General features: G+C 34.4%; 11 non-coding genes across 11 annotated transcripts; all 11 read right to left on the bottom strand.

Moving 5' to 3' along the window:
* Nucleotides 1-6,606: 6,606 nt before the first annotated feature.
* TRNAI-AAU (transfer RNA isoleucine (anticodon AAU)) lies at nucleotides 6,607-6,680 on the bottom strand. Its single transcript has one exon. It is a non-coding gene; the product is annotated as a tRNA-Ile (tRNA).
* A 580-nt stretch (nucleotides 6,681-7,260) lies between these two features.
* TRNAI-AAU (transfer RNA isoleucine (anticodon AAU)) lies at nucleotides 7,261-7,334 on the bottom strand. Its single transcript has one exon. It is a non-coding gene; the product is annotated as a tRNA-Ile (tRNA).
* A 790-nt stretch (nucleotides 7,335-8,124) lies between these two features.
* Nucleotides 8,125-8,198, bottom strand: TRNAI-AAU (transfer RNA isoleucine (anticodon AAU)). The gene has a single exon. It is a non-coding gene; the product is annotated as a tRNA-Ile (tRNA).
* Nucleotides 8,199-9,642: 1,444 nt separating this feature from the next.
* On the bottom strand, nucleotides 9,643-9,716 carry TRNAI-AAU (transfer RNA isoleucine (anticodon AAU)). The gene has a single exon. It is a non-coding gene; the product is annotated as a tRNA-Ile (tRNA).
* A 1,444-nt stretch (nucleotides 9,717-11,160) lies between these two features.
* TRNAI-AAU (transfer RNA isoleucine (anticodon AAU)) lies at nucleotides 11,161-11,234 on the bottom strand. The gene has a single exon. It is a non-coding gene; the product is annotated as a tRNA-Ile (tRNA).
* Nucleotides 11,235-12,678: 1,444 nt separating this feature from the next.
* Nucleotides 12,679-12,752, bottom strand: TRNAI-AAU (transfer RNA isoleucine (anticodon AAU)). The gene has a single exon. It is a non-coding gene; the product is annotated as a tRNA-Ile (tRNA).
* Nucleotides 12,753-14,195: 1,443 nt separating this feature from the next.
* TRNAI-AAU (transfer RNA isoleucine (anticodon AAU)) lies at nucleotides 14,196-14,269 on the bottom strand. The gene has a single exon. It is a non-coding gene; the product is annotated as a tRNA-Ile (tRNA).
* A 1,237-nt stretch (nucleotides 14,270-15,506) lies between these two features.
* Nucleotides 15,507-15,580, bottom strand: TRNAI-AAU (transfer RNA isoleucine (anticodon AAU)). Its single transcript has one exon. It is a non-coding gene; the product is annotated as a tRNA-Ile (tRNA).
* A 789-nt stretch (nucleotides 15,581-16,369) lies between these two features.
* Nucleotides 16,370-16,443, bottom strand: TRNAI-AAU (transfer RNA isoleucine (anticodon AAU)). Its single transcript has one exon. It is a non-coding gene; the product is annotated as a tRNA-Ile (tRNA).
* A 1,398-nt stretch (nucleotides 16,444-17,841) lies between these two features.
* On the bottom strand, nucleotides 17,842-17,915 carry TRNAI-AAU (transfer RNA isoleucine (anticodon AAU)). The gene has a single exon. It is a non-coding gene; the product is annotated as a tRNA-Ile (tRNA).
* A 1,444-nt stretch (nucleotides 17,916-19,359) lies between these two features.
* Nucleotides 19,360-19,433, bottom strand: TRNAI-AAU (transfer RNA isoleucine (anticodon AAU)). The gene has a single exon. It is a non-coding gene; the product is annotated as a tRNA-Ile (tRNA).
* Between the last annotated feature and the right edge of the window lie 721 nt (nucleotides 19,434-20,154).

The following is a 20,154-nucleotide window of genomic DNA, read 5'->3' as shown; positions in this document are numbered from 1 at the left end:
TTAACCTTGGATAAGCCTCAACGACTCTGTGTCCCCTGCACATACTCAAATGTTAAAGTGCAGATTTATATTAAATGGCACATCCCCAGGCATGCACCAGTTAATGTGCACCACTGCTTTACCACCCATGGTGTGCCGCATTTACAATCAGATAGGAGAAAGCTGCTTCAAAACCCTGCGCCTGCTTGAAGCTGGCATAGGTCTTGACGCAGCATTGTATAGATGGGGCACCCCTGATCCTTGCTGGAGCTGCATCGCACTTACGATACAACTCCAGCAATGTGCCACCTTTACAGCACAGATGCGTCACGCATCTGTGCCTTTTTTGCCCCATGCTGCGCCGCATTGTAAATGCAGCACACCATGGGTGGCGGAACAGTGGCGCAGGATGACTGTCACATCCCTGGGGATGCGCCACTCATCATAAATCTATCCCTAAGCTTCTTATCTTGTTACAGATGAACTGCCATATGTATCATCAAAATATTTTACATATTATAAATAGCAAATTTTAAGGAATAAATAGCGATTCTTTACTATTCCTAATTTGCAATGAGCAAATTGCTAATTGCAAATTACCCATTCATTTCCATAGGCTAGGAGGCTCATAGGAATTAATGTTGCAAGTTGTGATTAGCAATTAGCTCATCACAAAATAGGATTTTTTTCAAGCGTGCAGGGGTATCTCAAGAACACCCTGCTGCACCCCTGAAAAAGAAATTTGGGAGCACATGTTACATCTACATGCCCTAATGGCATGTATGGGCGTCATATGGGACCTTTTTTTTTTTTAAAAAAAAAATGCTTTTTGAAAAGAATTCGCAAATTACCACAAACTAGAAGTTGGTGGTAGTTTCCAAATCCTTAATATCATTTTTTACATATTTTTTTTTGATACATTGCATTTAAGGAATCACAAATTTTGAATTATTGACATTTTAAGTAATTTCCACATGTGCACTGTTTTCTAAATATAATTTGAAAATCGTTTTTGGGGAAAAGTAATGGTTTGCAAATTTATGACAAGGACATAATGGTGTATGCTTCTCTATAAGGCATTTCAGTATCTCTAATGTCATTTTTCCCATATTACATTATAAGACCTTTCCCCATGAAGCACATTCCTTGTAAATATGCTCCCACCAGTGCATTGCAAATTTAGATTTTGACTGTTTCAGACACATAGCCATGTTGAAAGTGACCCAAAAAAATTGCAAACGTTTTAAAAAAAAACATTCATGTGTCTTAATGACATTTTAAGTCATTTCCCCATGGACAATGTTTTCTAAGTGGCACAAAAGAGGTATACACATATCATAAATCTGTCCCTAGCATTATAAATGATTAAATCAGGATGACAATAAGATGTGGCCTATCCAGAGGTTTGTTTAAGGTGAGGCCTACTCAGGATTGCAGATTAAAGTTATGCTTGATGAAGAATACAGAGGAGATAATTTATTGTAAAGGCCTACCAATGAAGTAAGTGATTTCTACTTCATTGCACCAGTCATCATAAATGTATCCATAAGCTTCTTATCTTGTTAGACATCAACCGCCATATGTATCATATAACTATTTTGCATTTCCAAAAAAGCGAATTTTAAGGAATAAATAGCGATTCTTTACCATTCCAAATTTGTTTGAGAAAATTGCTAATTGCAAATTACCCATTCATTTCCATGGGCTAGGAGGCTCATATAAATGAAGGTGCAATTTGCGATTAACAATTTGCTCATCACAAATTAGGAATTTATTCCAAAAGTGCAGGGGTGTCTCAAGAACACCCTGCTGCAACCCTGAAAAAGAAATTTGGGGGCATATGGCGAACATAAATTTTAACAACATTCCTTTACCTCAAAAACGATTTTCAAATCATAACTTCAAAACACTACACATGGGAAAATTACTTAAATTGTCCTTAAGACACATAAAAGCGTTTTTTGATTGGCTTTCCTGCATGGTAGGGTCACTTTTAACATGGCTATGTAACATAAACATTCAAAATCAAAATTTTCAATGTACAGGTGGGAGCATATTTACAAGCAATTTGCGCCACAAAGAAAGGTCTGACATTAAAATGGGAAAAATAACATCAGGGACAGTCAATTGCCTTATAAAGAACCATACACCATTATGTCCTTCTCATGAATTTAAAAACAATTCCTTTTTCCCAAAAACGATTTTCAGATCATAATTTCAAAAAACTGCACATGAGAAAATGACTTAAAATGTCATTGAAACACATGAAAGCGTTTTTTTTTTGGCTTTCCTGCATGGTTGGTTCACTTTTATCATGGCTATGTAACACAAACATTGATAATTAAAATTTTCATGCACATGTAAGAGCATATTTACAAGCAATTTGCGCCACAGAGAAAGGTCTTACACTAAAATGAGAAAAATAACATCAAGGACAGTCAATTGCCTTATAAATAACCATACACCATTATATCCTTGTCATGAATTTAAAAACAATTCCTTTTCCACAAAAACGATTTTCAAATCATAATTTCTAAACACTGCACATCAGAAAATGACTTAAAATGTCATTAAAACACATGAAATCATTTTTTGATTGGCTTTCCAGCATGGTTGCGTCACTTTTAACATGGCTATATAACAAAAACATTCAAAATCTAAATTTTCCATGCACATGTGAGAGCATATTTACAAGCAATTTGCGCCACATAAATCATAATTTTCTCCTTAAAGCACACTATTCTCTATCTAAAGTAAAGAAATATTTTCTCACCTTAGCAAATACTTTGAGTTTGAAAACAGTCTCAGAAACACACCAATTTGTCTTCAGCAGAGCAAAAGGTATGCACTCCAGAGTCTGCAGCTATCAAAAGCACAGAAATGGTGTAATTCTTCACACATATTTCTCATGTCACCCAATCAAAACTCTTCCCTCACTTTTTTTCAAATGAAAACCCTTCCCCCTCTGCCCTTTCTGCCTATTTTCCATAGCAACCACCTCTTGGAGAAACTCTGGTGTTTGCAAATTCACACAACAATGTTGCAATTGAACTCTGAACTCTCAGTGCACCTGCATATCCAGTGCTTTCTTTCATTTAATGATTTTTTATTGACCACTCAAAATACATCTTTCAAAGAACACATCTCTACACCCTAACTTTCTGTTTTCATCAATCAAAATCCACCAATCACTGTTACTACTTCATGAACACAGAAACTCCACAGTTTTTTTCATTTCAAACTCACATTTTTTCAACTGCCATTTCATTGCCACACTTCATCTGACTGCAGGAGAACCTTCTCTCACCATGTTTTCTGTCTGGATTGTTGGTCATAGTTATATTCACTGGGCTCAAAGGTACGTTGAAAGCAGGAATTTACCTAACCTCAATTTACAAGATGTGGAAATTAAGTGGTTTGGCCACAGAGGATTAAAATGTCACCAATTGATACCATTGGTGAAAACCTTTATGCATTTGCCCAAACCTGACCTGTTAATTGTGCACTGTGGAGGTAATGACTTGGGCACTTTGACTGGTGTAGGTCTAGAAATGCTTTTAAAGGACACCTTTGAGCAATTGATGGCACTTTTTCCTCAGACTGCCTTGGTATATTCAAATATATGCCAAAGACAGAAATGGAGGTGGTCAAACCAATTTTGTCCACAAATTGAGAAGTCGAGGAAGCATGTAAACAAATCTGTTTCAGCTTACATGAGAGACCATGGAATGGGCTCCCTGTACAACAATAACTTGCGTTACTACATGCAAGATATCTACAGAGGAGATGGAGTTCACTTCTCAGATGAGGGCAACAGAGTTTTCACTCTGAATTTAAAAATGTGCATTGGTACCTACTTATAAGTACCAAAATGTACCATAAACCCAAAAGCTCTTCTCAGAGCTACCCTACATCTAATCACTCACAATTATTATTTTACTCTAACTTTTTTTACTAATTTTCAACAAAGTACGCTCCCTGGGGCGCTACCCGGTACGCGTACCGGGAGCTAACCTCGCGAAATTTTAAAAAAAAATGTTTTTTTTTCGCACATATGGGCCTCCTCAGCCACCCTCACAAAACCTAGGGGGTCAAGATAAGTCTACCATGCCCCCTTCTACCTATTCTGAACATTATTTGCCCTCCATCTTGTATCATAATTCGACCGAAACACAAAATGGTGGACTCCCGTTACGCTTAAGGTTCGCGTACCAGGGCGCTCACCGGTTCGCGTACCGGGTCGCTTCCTGGGAAGCGCACCATCAAAAAAGGTGGGAAAGTAGTTCACAGAAAAGCCACTGGAGACAATTTCACCAAATATAGATTAGCTAATACTACATACCAATCCCTACCATTTTCACAAATTTGATTGGAATTCCATTTAGCCGTTTAGCCTATAGAACTCACTAAATACCGTGAGGTAAATTACTTCACAAAACACATCTGAAGTGTTGGAATTGACAACCAATTAAAATGTTACTTTCATTTTCTACTTTTTTTACCTGACATTTGATTGGTTATGTACCCGAATATATATAAAGGAAGAGAAGGAAACACAGCCATTTTGACTACTACTTCCTGGTGTACATTTCTATTAGAATTTTCATTAATAACTTCAACTTCTTTTTAAAGGTAAGTTGTTATTTTTAAAACTGAAGTATATTGAGCACTTTAAGTTAATATGGCAAACTTTTTCTGTTAGTTATATACTATCCCTCTGTAGTACTTATAAATTTAGATACACTTTTTTATATTCCTACTTCCACTCTGATACTATACACTGCCCAAAGATAAATTCTCTGTTAAAAACTGCCTATCTAAAATTAATCCCAACAGTGCCCTACCTCTACTAATATATATTTTGTTTATGCAAATTTCAGGAAAAATGGAAAGTGAACAAAACATTTCATTTGAAATTGTCCTTCCAGAGTCCAACACAGAAATCATTGATCCAAATGAGATTGAATTTATGGATGAATCTTGGGACCAAGAACTACTGCAATGTGTACAAGCAGTAGATAACCTCCTTGCAAATGAGGACATTTTACAACCTCAGAGACTACAATCTATATTCCATGATTATGAAATTTCTGACAATGAAATGTTAGAAAGTTTATTAAATTATGAAACACAATAAAAAAAACTTTAAAAAAAAAAAAATAATCAACAAAACCAACAATCAATTAACATACAGCATTTGAAAAGTCTATCATTCATTTTTCATTGTGATACGCTCCCCAGAACGCTTCCCGGTTCGCGTACCGGGCGCTAACCACGAAAAAAAACAAAAAAAAATTATTTTTTTTTGCTTCGCGGGGCCCCTTTAAAGCCTCCACATCAAACCTAGGGGGTCAGGGAGGATCTACTATGCCCCCTTATAGTTATTTCCCCCTTTGTTTTGGCCTCCTCTTGTCTCTCAATCCTACCGAGAGACAAGATGGCGGCCGCTCCGGACTGTTTAGAATGTTGACAGACACCGGAGAGCCAATCAGCTTAGCTACGCGAAGTTCCGGTACGCTTAAGGTCCGCGGACCGGAGCGCTGCCCAGAGCGCGCTTACAGATATATATCTTTTTTTAAACGTTAATTTCTCAAAATCCACTGGAGCACATATATTGAGACCTACAAAAGGCACATCGGGCTATCAGTCCCTAATATTTTGCCAAGTTTCGTGCAAATCCATTCAGCCGTTCGGGCTAAAAGTGAGGCTAACCGCCCTATGGAAAACTCAATGTTAAAAACACGTTTTGGGACCCCCCTTTTTTCTCGGCCCCCCCTGGACCAACTCCCCCCAAATTTCCAGTGGCTGCTCAGAAACAAAATGTTCCATTTTCCAGAAAATTTCAGCCAATTCCGTCCACAAACGCCAAAGTTATTAGACATAGAATTTTCAAAAATCCCATAGGGAAAAAATCCTAACTATATATACCTACTGGCGACCGCCAGTAGGTAATCAACATGAAGAAACTAATATGACTTAAAAAAAATTACAATACAAAAGAGATTTTCATACTTAGTGTTAGAACTTAGAACCATTAACGTTTTTTCCATGTGGTTAAGCAATAAATAAATATTCATCACCTATATTGAATTGATTCATCTAATCATTTTATCAGCTTCTCCTCAAAGGAAATATAGAGATAAACATGATACAGTAGAAAATACATCTATTTTCAACATTAAAGGAGCATCAAGTATTGGCTTGGAGACTGATTGAAAGTATGTCCTTGGCGTTTTTAACTTCATGCTCTAACAGACTAAACTAACAGAGTCACTAAATATATAGCATACTACTGAAGATGAAGCAGATGATGAAGTCCTACTGATTGTTAATCCGGGATAGTTGGAAAGCTTATATTCAGCTGTTTACATTCATAGTATCTTTATATATTATCAACAAGACTAAACAAAAATGATCTCAATAAATTGCAATAAATAAGAGATTTAGTTACTTGGCGTTAGAACTTAGAACCAATAATAGATATTCCAGGCGCATTAAGAATAGTAATTAATTCTATAATTATATCAAATGTATTCATCCAATCCTTCAAGCAGCGTTTCATCCAAGGAGATAAACAGTCCAAAATGAGACACAAGAAAAATTCATCTTTTTTCAAAGAATTAAACTTGGCCTGTACAGGGATCGAACCTGTGACCTTGGCGTTATTAGCACCACGCTCTAACCAACTGAGCTAAAAGGCCAATTTGCACATCTTCTGGAGGACCAGCACAGGAAGCAGAGCTAATGATAGTAAAACCGGGAGATTTGGAAAGCTTAATTTCAGCTGTTTAATATGAATTAACTTTCATATTATCAACATGAAGAAACTAATATGACTTCAAAAAAATTGCAATACAAAAGAGATTTCCATACTTAGTGTTAGAATTTTGAACCAGTAACGTTTTTTCCACGTGGTTTAGCAATAAATAAATATTCATCACCTATATTCAATTGATTCATCTAATCATTCTATCAGCTTCTGCGCAAAGGAAATATGGAGGTAAACATGATACGGGAGAAAATACATCTATTTTCAACATTAAAGGAGCTTCAAATATTGGCTTGGAGACTGATTGAAATTATGTCCTTTGCGTTTTTAACTTCATGCTCTAACAGACTAAACTAATAGGCTCACTAAATATATAGAATACTTTTGAAGAATTAGCAGATGATGAAATGCTACTGATTCCATCCAATCCTTCAAGCAGCGTGTGATTCAAGAAGATTAACAGTCCAAAATGAGACACAAGAAAAATTCATCTTTGTTCAAACAATTGAACTTGGCCTGTACAGGAATCGAACCTGTGACCTTGGCGTTATTAGCACCACGCTCTAACCATCTGAGCTAACAGGCCATTTTGTACAACTACCTGGAGGTCCAGCAAATGAAGAAGGGCAAATGATAGTTAACCCAGGAGATTTGGAAAGCTTAATTTCAGCAGTTTACCATGAAGTTATTGTTATATATTATCAACATGAAGAAACTAATATGACTTAAAAAAAATTACAATACAAAAGAGATTTTCATACTTAGTGTTAGAACTTAGAACCATTAACATTTTTTCCATGTGGTTAAGCAATAAATAAATATTCATCACCTATATTGAATTGATTCATCTAATCATTTTATCAGCTTCTCCTCAAAGGAAATATAGAGATAAACATGATACAGTAGAAAATACATCTATTTTCAACATTAAAGGAGCATCAAGTATTGGCTTGGAGACTGATTGAAAGTATGTCCTTGGCGTTTTTAACTTCATGCTCTAACAGACTGAACTAATAGAGTCACTAAATATATAGCATACTATTGAAGATGAAGCAGATGATGAAGTCCTACTGATTGTTAATCCGGGATAGTTGGAAAGCTTATATTCAGCTGTTTACATTCATAGTATCTTTATATATTATCAACAAGACTAAACAAAAATGATCTCAATAAATTGCAATAAATAAAAGATTTAGTTACTTGGCGTTAGAACTTAGAACCATTAATAGATATTCCAGGCGCTTTAAGAATAGTAATTAATTCTATAAATATATCAAATTTATTCATCCAATCCTTCAAGCAGCGTTTGATCCAAGGAGATAAACAGTCCAAAATGAGACACAAGAAATATTCATCTTTTTTCAAAGAGTTAAACTTGGCCTGTACAGGGATCGAACCTGTGACCTTGGCGTTATTAGCACCACGCTCTAACCAACTGAGCTAACAGGCCAATTTGCACATCTTCTGGAGGACCAGCACAGGAAGCAGTGCTAATGATAGTTCAACCGGGAGATTTGGAAAGCTTAATTTCAGCTGTTTAATATGAATTAACTTTCATATTATCAACATGAAGAAACTAATATGACTTCAAAAAAATTGCAATACAAAGAGATTTCCATACTTAGTGTTAGAATTTTGAACCAGTAATGTTTTTTCCACGTGGTTTAGCAATAAATAAATATTCAAAACCTATATTCAAGTGATTCATCTAATCATTCTATCAGCTTCTGCGCAAAGGAAATATGGAGGTAAACATGATACTGAAGAAAATACATCTATTTTCAACATTAAAGGAGCATCAAGTATTGGCTTGGAGACTGATTGAAAATATGTCCTTTGCGTTTTTAACTTCATGCTCTAACAGACTAAACTAATAGGCTCACTAAATATATAGAATACTTTTGAAGAATTAGCAGATGATGAAATGCTACTGATTCCATCCAATCCTTCAAGCAGCGTGTGATTCAAGGAGATAAACAGTCCAAAATGAGACACAAGAAAAATTCATCTTTGTTCAAACAATTAAACTTGGCCTGTACAGGGATCGAACCTGTGACCTTGGCGTTATTAGCACCACGCTCTAATCATCTGAGCTAACAGGCCATTTTGCACAACTACCTGGAGGTCCAGCAAATGAAGAAGGGCAAATGATAGTTAACCAAGGAGATTTAGAAAGCTTAATTTCAGCAGTTTACCATGAAGTTATTGTTATATATTATCAACATGAAGAAACTAATATGACTTAAAAAAAAATTACAATACAAAAGAGATTTTCATACTCAGTGTTAGAACTTAGAACCATTAACATTTTTTCCATGTGGTTAAGCAATAAATAAATATTCATCACCTATATTGAATTGATTCATCTAATCATTTTATCAGCTTCTCCTCAAAGGAAATATAGAGATAAACATGATACAGTAGAAAATACATCTATTTTCAACATTAAAGGAGCATCAAGTATTGGCTTGGAGACTGATTGAAAGTATGTCCTTGGCGTTTTTAACTTCATGCTCTAACAGACTGAACTAATAGAGTCACTAAATATATAGCATACTTTTGAAGATGAAGCAGATGATGAAGTCCTACTGATTGTTAATCCGGGATAGTTGGAAAGCTTATATTCAGCTGTTTACATTCATAGTATTTTTATATATTATCAACAAGACTAAACAAAAATGATCTCAATAAATTGCTATAAATAAGAGATTTAGTTCCTTGGCGTTAGAACTTAGAACCATTAATAGATATTCCAGGCGCTTTAAGAATAGTAATTAATTCTATAATTATATCAAATGTATTCATCCAGTCCTTCAAGCAGCGTTTGATCCAAGGAGATAAACAGTCCAAAATGAGACACAAGAAAAATTAATCTTTTTTCAAAGAATTAAACTTGGCCTGTACAGGGATCGAACCTGTGACCTTGGCGTTATTAGCACCACGCTCTAACCAACTGAGCTAAAAGGCCAATTTGCACATCTTCTGGAGGACCAGCACAGGAAGCAGTGCTAATGATAGTTCAACCGGGAGATTTGGAAAGCTTAATTTCAGCTGTTTAATATGAATTAACTTTCATATTATCAACATGAAGAAACTAATATGACTTCAAAAAAATTGCAATACAAAAGAGATTTCCATTCTTAGTGTTAGAATGTTGAACCACTAACGTTTTTTCCACGTGGTTTAGCAATAAATAAATATTCATCACCTATATTCAATTGATTCATCTAATCATTCTATCAGCTTCTGCGCAAAGGAAATATGGAGGTAAACATGATACGGGAGAAAATACATCTATTTTCAACATTAAAGGAGCTTCAAATATTGGCTTGGAGACTGATTGAAATTATGTCCTTTGCGTTTTTAACTTCATGCTCTAACAGACTAAACTAATAGGCTCACTAAATATATAGAATACTTTTGAAGAATTAGCAGATGATGAAATGCTACTGATTCCATCCAATCCTTCAAGCAGCGTGTGATTCAAGAAGATTAACAGTCCAAAATGAGACACAAGAAAAATTCATCTTTGTTCAAACAATTGAACTTGGCCTGTACAGGAATCGAACCTGTGACCTTTGCGTTATTAGCACCACGCTCTAACCATCTGTGCTAACAGGCCATTTGGCACAACGATCTGGAGGTCCAGCAAATGAAGACGGGCAAATGATAGTTAACCCAGGAGATTTGGAAAGCTTAATTTCAGCAGTTTACCATGAAGTTATTGTTATATATTATCAACATGAAGAAACTAATATGACTTCAAAAAAATTGCAATACAAAAGAGATTTCCATACTTAGTGTTAGAATTTTGAACCAGTAATGTTTTTTCCACGTGGTTTAGCAATAAATAAATATTCATCACCTATATTGATTTGATTCATCTAATCATTTTATTAGCTTCTCCTCAAAGGAAATATAGATATAAACATGATACAGTAGAAAATACATCTATTTTCAACATTAAAGGAGCATCAAGTATTGGCTTGGAGACTGATTGAAAGTATGTCCTTGTCGTTTTTAACTACATGCTCTAACAGACTAAACTAATAGAGTCACTAAATATATAGCATACTATTGAAGATGAAGCAGATGATGAAGTCCTACTGATTGTTAATCCGGGATAGTTGGAAAGCTTATATTCAGCTGTTTACATTCATGGTATCTTTATATATTATCAACAAGACTAAACAAAAATGATCTCAATAAATTGCTATAAATAAGAGATTTAGTTACTTGGCGTTAGAACTTAGAACCATTAATAGATATTCCAGGCGCTTTAAGAATAGTAATTAATTCTATAATTATATCAAATGTATTCATCCAGTCCTTCAAGCAGCGTTTGATCCAAGGAGATAAACAGTCCAAAATGAGACACAAGAAAAATTAATCTTTTTTCAAGGAATTAAACTTGGCCTGTACAGGGATCGAACCTGTGACCTTGGCGTTATTAGCACCACGCTCTAACCAACTGAGCTAAAAGGCCAATTTGCACATCTTCTGGAGGACCAGCACAGGAAGCACTGCTAATGATAGTTCAACCGTGAGATTTGGAAAGCTTAATTTCAGCTGTTTAATATGAATTAACTTTCATATTATCAACATGAAGAAACTAATATGACTTCAAAAAAATTGCAATACAAAAGAGATTTCCATTCTTAGTGTTAGAATTTTGAACCACTAACGTTTTTTCCACGTGGTTTAGCAATAAATAAATATTCATCACCTATATTCAATTGATTCATCTAATCATTCTATCAGCTTCTGCGCAAAGGAAATATAGAGGTAAACATGATACAGAAGAAAATACATCTATTTTCAACATTAAAGGAAAATCAAGTTTTGGCTTGGAGACTGATTGAAATTATGCCCTTTGCGTTTTTAACTTCATGCTCTAACAGACTAAACTAATAGGCTCACTAAATATATAGAATACTTTTGAAGAATTAGCAGATGATGAAATGCTATTGATTCCATCCAATCCTTCAAGCAGCGTGTGATTCAAGGAGATAAACAGTCCAAAATGAGACACTAGAAAAATTAATCTTTTTTCAAACAATTAAACTTGGCCTGTACAGGGATCGAACCTGTGACCTTGGCGTTATTAGCACCACGCACTAACCATCTGAGCTAACAGGCCATTTTGCACAACTACCTGGAGGTCCAGCAAATGAAGAAGGGCAAATGATAGTTAACCCAGGAGATTTGGAAAGCTTAATTTCAGCAGTTTACCATGAAGTTATTGTTATATATTATCAACATGAAGAAACTAATATGACTTAAAAAAAATTACAATACAAAAGAGATTTTCATACTTAGTGTTAGAACTTAGAACCATTGACGTTTTTTCCATGTGGTTAAGCAATAAATAAATATTCATCACCTATATTGAATTGATTCATCTAATCATTTTATCAGCTTCTCCTCAAAGGAAATATAGAGATAAACATGATACGGTAGAAAATACATCTATTTTCAACATTAAAGGAGCATCAAGTATTGGCTTGGAGACTGATTGAAAGTATGTCCTTGTCGTTTTTAACTTCATGCTCTAACAGACTAAACTAATAGAGTCACTAAATATATAGCATACTACTGAAGATGAAGCAGATGATGAAGTCCTACTGATTGTTAATCCGGGATAGTTGGAAAGCTTATATTCAGCTGTTTACATTCATAGTATCTTTATATATTATCAACAAGACTAAACAAAAATGATCTCAATAAATTGCAATAAATAAGAGATTTAGTTACTTGGCGTTAGAACTTAGAACCATTAATAGATATTCTAGGCGCTTTAAGAATAGTAATTAATTCTATAATTATATCAAATGTATTCATCCAATCCTTCAAGCAGCGTTTGATCCAAGCAGATAAACAGTCCAAAATGAGACACAAGAAAAATTCATCTTTTTTCAAAGAACTAAACTTGGCCTGTACAGGGATCGAACCTGTGACCTTGGCGTTATTAGCACCACGCTCTAACCAACTAAGCTAACAGGCCATTTGCACATCTTCTGGAGGACCAGCACAGGAAGCAGTGCTAATGATAGTTCAACCGGGAGATTTAGAAAGCTTAATTTCAGTTGTTTAATATGAATTAACTTTCATATTATCAACATGAAGAAACTAATATGACTTCAAAAAAATTGCAATACAAAAGAGATTTCCATACTTAGTGTTAGAATTTTGAACCAGTAACGTTTTTTCCACGTGGTTTAGCAATAAATAAATATTCATCACCTATATTCAATTGATTCATCTAATCATTCTATCAGCTTCTGCGCAAAGGAAATATGGAGGTAAACATGATACAGAAGAAAATACATCTATTTTCAACATTAAAGGAGCATCCAGTATTGGCTTGGAGACTGATTGAAATTATGTCCTTTGCGTTTTTAACTTCATGCTCTAACAGACTAAACTAATAGGCTCACTAAATATATAGAATACTTTTGAAGAATTAGCAGATGATGAAATGCTACTGATTCCATCCAATCCTTCAAGCAGCGTGTGATTCAAGGAGATAAACAGTCCAAAATGAGACACAAGAAAAATTAATCTTTGTTCAAACAATTAAACTTGGCCTGTACAGGGATCGAACCTGTGACCTTGGCGTTATTAGCACCAGGCTCTAACCATCTGAGCTAACAGGCCATTTTGCACAGCTAGCTGGAGGTCCAGCATATGAAGAAGGGCAAATGATAGTTAACCCAGGAGATTTGGAAAGCTTAATTTCAGCAGTTTACCATGAAGTTATTGTTATATATTATCAACATGAAGAAACTAATATGACTTAAAAAAAATTACAATACAAAAGAGATTTACATACTTAGTGTTAGAACTTAGAACCATTAAAAATTTTTCCATGTGGTTAAGCAATAAATAAATATTCATCACCTATATTGAATTGATTCATCTAATCATTTTATCAGCTTCTCCTCAAAGGAAATATAGAGATAAACATGATACAGTAGAAAATACATCTATTTTCAACATTAAAGGAGCATCAAGTATTGGCTTGGAGACTGATTGAAAGTATGTCCTTGTCGTTTTTAACTTCATGCTCTAACAGACTAAACTAATAGAGTCACTAAATATATAGCATACTATTGAAGATGAAGCAGATGATGAAGTCCTACTGATTGTTAATCCGGGATAGTTGGAAAGCTTATATTCAGCTGTTTACATTCATAGTATCTTTATATATTATCAACAAGACTAAACAAAAATGATCTCAATAAATTGCTATAAATAAGAGATTTAGTTACTTGGCGTTAGAACTTAGAACCATTAATAGATATTCCAGGCGCTTTAAGAAAAGTAATTAATTCTATAATTATATCAAATGTATTCATCCAGTCCTTCAAGCAGCGTTTGATCCAAGGAGATAAACAGTCCAAAATGAGACACAAGAAAAATTAATCTTTTCTCAAAGAGTTAAACTTGGCCTGTACAGGGATCGAACCTGTGACCTTGGCGTTATTAGCACCACGCTCTAACCAACTGAGCTAAAAGGCCAATTTGCACATCTTCTGGAGGACCAGCACAGGAAGCAGTGCTAATGATAGTTCAACCGGGAGATTTGGAAAGCTTAATTTCAGCTGTTTAATATGAATTAACTTTCATATTATCAACATGAAGAAACTAATATGACTTCAAAAAAATTGCAATACAAAAGAGATTTCCATTCTTAGTGTTAGAATGTTGAACCACTAACGTTTTTTCCACGTGGTTTAGCAATAAATAAATATTCATCACCTATATTCAATTGATTCATCTAATCATTCTATCAGCTTCTGCGCAAAGGAAATATGGAGGTAAACATGATACGGGAGAAAATACATCTATTTTCAACATTAAAGGAGCTTCAAATATTGGCTTGGAGACTGATTGAAATTATGTCCTTTGCGTTTTTAACTTCATGCTCGAACAGACTAAACTAATAGGCTCACTAAATATATAGAATACTTTTGAAGAATTAGCAGATGATGAAATGCTACTGATTCCATCCAATCCTTCAAGCAGCGTGTGATTCAAGAAGATTAACAGTCCAAAATGAGACACAAGAAAAATTCATCTTTGTTCAAACAATTGAACTTGGCCTGTACAGGAATCGAACCTGTGACCTTGGCGTTATTAGCACCACGCTCTAACCATCTGTGCTAACAGGCCATTTTGCAAAACTACCTGGAGGTCCAGCAAATGAAGACGGGCAAATGATAGTTAACCCAGGAGATTTGGAAAGCTTAATTTCAGCAGTTTACCATGAAGTTATTGTTATATATTATCAACATGAAGAAACTAATATGACTTCAAAAAAATTGCAATACAAAAGAGATTTCCATACTTAGTGTTAGAATTTTGAACCAGTAATGTTTTTTCCACGTGGTTTAGCAATAAATAAATATTCATCACCTATATTCAATTGATTCATCTAATCATTCTATCAGCTTCTGCGCAAAGGAAATATGGAGGTAAACATGATACAGAAGAAAATACATCTATTTTCAACATTAAAGGAGCATCCAGTATTGGCTTGGAGACTGATTGAAATTATGTCCTTTGCGTTTTTAACTTCATGCTCTAACAGACTAAACTAATAGGCTCACTAAATATATAGAATACTTTTGAAGAATTAGCAGATGATGAAATGCTACTGATTCCATCCAATCCTTCAAGCAGCGTGTGATTCAAGGAGATAAACAGTCCAAAATGAGACAAAAGAAAAATTCATCTTCGTTCAAACAATTGAACTTGGCCTGTACAGGGATCGAACCTGTGACCTTGGCGTTATTAGCACCACGCTCTAACCATCTGAGCTAACAGGCCATTCTGCACAACTACCTGGAGGTCCAGCAAATGAAGAAGGGCAAATAATAGTTAACCCAGGAGATTTGGAAAGCTTAATTTCAGCAGTTTACCATGAAGTTATTGTTATATATTATCAACATGAAGAAACTAATATGACTTAAAAAAAATTACAATACAAAAGAGATTTTCATACTTAGTGTTAGAACTTAGAACCATTAACTTTTTTCCATGTGGTTAAGCAATAAATAAATATTCATCACCTATATTGAATTGATTCATCTAATCATTTTATCAGCTTCTCCTCAAAGGAAATATAGAGATAAACATGATACAGTAGAAAATACATCTATTTTCAACATTAAAGGAGCATCAAGTATTGGCTTGGAGACTGATTGAAAGTATGTCCTTGGCGTTTTTAACTTCATGCTCTAACAGACTAAACTAATAGAGTCACTAAATATATAGCATACTACTGAAGATGAAGCAGATGATGTAGTCCTACTGATTGTTAATCCGGGATAGTTGGAAAGCTTATATTCAGCTGTTTACATTCATAGTATCTTTATATATTATCAACAAGACTAAACAAAAATGATCTCAATAAATTGCAATAAATAAGAGATTTAGTTACTTGGCGTTAGAACTTAGAACCATTAATAGATATTCCAGGCGCTTTAAGAATAGTAATTAATTCTATAATTATATCAAATGTATTCATCCAATCCTTCAAGCAGAGTTTGATCCAAGGAGATAAACAGTCCAAAATGAGACACAAGAAAAATTCATCTTTTTTCAAAGAATTAAACTTGGCCTGTACAGGGATCGAACCTGTGACCTTGGCGTTATTAGCACCACGCTCTAACCAACTGAGCTAACAGGCCATTTGCACATCTTCTGGAGGACCAGCACAGGAAGCAGTGCTAATGATATGAATTACCTTTCATATTATCAACATGAAGAAACTAATATGACTTCAAAAAAATTGCAATACAAAAGAGATTTCCATACTTAGTGTTAGAATTTTGAACCAGTAACGTTTTTCCCACGTGGTTTAGCAATAAATAAATATTCATCACCTATATTCAATTGATTCATCTAATCATTCTATCAGCTTCTGCGCAAAGGAAATATGGAGGTAAACATGATACAGAAGAAAATACATCTATTTTCAACATTAAAGGAGCATCCAGTATTGGCTTGGAGACTGATTGAAATTATGTCCTTTGCGTTTTTAACTTCATGCTCTAACAGACTAAACTAATAGGCTCACTAAATATATAGAATACTTTTGAAGAATTAGCAGATGATGAAATGCTACTGATTCCATCCAATCCTTCAAGCAGCGTGTGATTCAAGGAGATAAACAGTCCAAAATGAGACACAAGAAAAATTCATCTTTGTTCAAACAATTAAACTTGGCCTGTACAGGGATCGAACCTGTGACCTTGGTGTTATTAGCACCACGCTCTAACCATCTGAGCTAACAGGCCATTTTGCACAGCTAGCTGGAGGTCCAGCATATGAAGAAGGGCAAATGATAGTTAACCCAGGAGATTTGGAAATCTTAATTTCAGCAGTTTACCATGAAGTTATTGTTATATATTATCAACATGAAGAAACTAATATGACTTAAAAAAATTACAATACAAAATAGATTTACATACTTAGTGTTAGAACTTAGAACCATTAACATTTTTTCCATGTGGTTAAGCAATAAATAAATATTCATCACCTATATTGAATTGATTCATCTAATCATTTTATCAGCTTCTCCTCAAAGGAAATATAGAGATAAACATGATACAGTAGAAAATACATCTATTTTCAACATTAAAGGAGCATCAAGTATTGGCTTGGAGACTGATTGAAAGTATGTCCTTGTCGTTTTTAACTTCATGCTCTAACAGACTAAACTAATAGAGTCACTAAATATATAGCATACTATTGAAGATGAAGCAGATGATGAAGTCCTACTGATTGTTAATCCGGGATAGTTGGAAAGCTTATATTCAGCTGTTTACATTCATAGTATCTTTATATATTATCAACAAGACTAAACAAAAATGATCTCAATAAATTGCTATAAATAAGAGATTTAGTTACTTGGCGTTAGAACTTAGAACCATTAATAGATATTCCAGGCGCTTTAAGAATAGTAATTAATTCTATAATTATATCAAATGTATTCATCCAGTCCTTCAAGCAGCGTTTGATCCAAGGAGATAAACAGTCCAAAATGAGACACAAGAAAAATTAATCTTTTTTCAAAGATTTAAACTTGGCCTGTACAGGGATCGAACCTGTGACCTTGGCGTTATTAGCACCACGCTCTAACCAACTGAGCTAAAAGGCCAATTTGCACATCTTCTGGAAGACCAGCACAGGAAGCAGTGCTAATGACAGTTCAACCGGGAGATTTGGAAAGCTTAATTTCAGCTGTTTAATATGAATTAACTTTCATATTATCAACATGAAGAAACTAATATGACATCAAAAAAATTGCAATACAAAAGAGATTTCCATACTTAGTGTTAGAATTTTGAACCAGTAAAGTTTTTTCCACGTGGTTTAGCAATAAATAAATATTCATCACCTATATTCAATTGATTCATCTAATCATTCTATCAGCTTCTGCGCAAAGGAAATATGGAGGTAAACATGATACAGGAGAAAATACATCTGTTTTCAACATTAAAGGAGCTTCAAATATTGGCTTGGAGACTGATTGAAATTATGTCCTTTGCGTTTTTAACTTCATGCTCTAACAGACTAAATTAATAGGCTCACTAAATATATAGAATACTTTTGAAGAATTAGAAGATGATGAAATGCTACTGATTCCATCCAATCCTTCAAGCAGCGTGTGATTCAAGAAGATTAACAGTCCAAAATGAGACACAAGAAAAATTCATCTTTGTTCAAACAATTGAACTTGGCCTGTACAGGAATTGAACCTGTGACTTTGGCGTTATTAGCACCACGCTCTAACCATCTGAGCTAACAGGCCATTTTGCACAGATACCTGGAGGTCCAGCAAATGAAGAAGGGCAAATGATAGTTAACCCAGGAGATTTGGAAAGCTTAATTTCAGCAGTTTACCATGAAGTTATTGTTATATATTATCAACATGAAGAAACTAATATGACTTAAAAAAAATTACAATACAAAAGAGATTTTCATACTTAGGGTTAGAACTTAGAACCATTAACATTTTTTCCATGTGGTTAAGCAATAAATAAATATTCATCACCTATATTGAATTGATTCATCTAATCATTTTATCAGCTTCTCCTCAAAGGAAATATAGAGATAAACATGATACAGTAGAAAATACATCTATTTTCAACATTAAAGGAGCATCAAGTATTGGCTTGGAGACTGATTGAAAGTATGTCCTTGGCGTTTTTAACTTCATGCTCTAACAGACTAAACTAATAGAGTCACTAAATATATAGCATACTATTGAAGATGAAGCAGATGATGAAGTCCTACTGATTGTTAATCCGGGATAGTTGGAAAGCTTATATTCAGCTGTTTACATTCATAGTATCTTTATATATTATCAACAAGACTAAACAAAAATGATCTCAATAAATTGCTATAAATAAGAGATTTAGTTACTTGGCGTTAGAACTTAGAACCATTAATAGATATTCCAGGCACTTTAAGAATAGTAATTAATTCTATAATTATATCAAATGTATTCATCCAGTCCTTCAAGCAGCGTTTGATCCAAGGAGATAAACAGTCCAAAATGAGACACAAGAAAAATTAATCTTTTCTCAAAGAGTTAAACTTGGCCTGTACAGGGATCGAACCTGTGACCTTGGCGTTATTAGCACCACGCTCTAACCAACTGAGCTAAAAGGCCGATTTGCACATCTTCTGGAGGACCAGCACAGGAAGCAGTGCTAATGATAGTTCAACCGGGAGATTTGGAAAGCTTAATTTCAGCTGTTTAATATGAATTAACTTTCATATTATCAACATGAAGAAACTAATATGACGTCAAAAAAATTGCAATACAAAAGAGATTTCCATTCTTAGTGTTAGAATGTTGAACCACTAACGTTTTTTCCACGTGGTTTAGCAATAAATAAATATTCATCACCTATATTCAATTGATTCATCTAATCATTCTATCAGCTTCTGCGCAAAGGAAATATGGAGGTAAACATGATACGGGAGAAAATACATCTATTTTCAACATTAAAGGAGCTTCAAATATTGGCTTGGAGACTGATTGAAATTATGTCCTTTGCGTTTTTAACTTCATGCTCTAACAGACTAAACTAATAGGCTCACTAAATATATAGAATACTTTTGAAGAATTAGCAGATGATGAAATGCTACTGATTCCATCCAATCCTTCAAGCAGCGTGTGATTCAAGAAGATTAACAGTCCAAAATGAGACACAAGAAAAATTCATCTTTGTTCAAACAATTGAACTTGGCCTGTACAGGAATCGAACCTGTGACCTTGGCGTTATTAGCACCACGCTCTAACCATCTGTGCTAACAGTCCATTTTGCACAACTACTTGGAGGTCCAGCAAATGAAGACGGGCAAATGATAGTTAACCCAGGAGATTT

The sequence above is a fragment of the Lissotriton helveticus genome, chromosome 4_1 (assembly GCF_964261635.1).
Source record: "Lissotriton helveticus chromosome 4_1, aLisHel1.1, whole genome shotgun sequence".
Lineage (NCBI taxonomy): Eukaryota > Metazoa > Chordata > Amphibia > Caudata > Salamandridae > Lissotriton > Lissotriton helveticus.
Note: the sequence above shows the minus strand (reverse complement) of the source record. Positions and strands in the feature narration are given on the sequence as shown.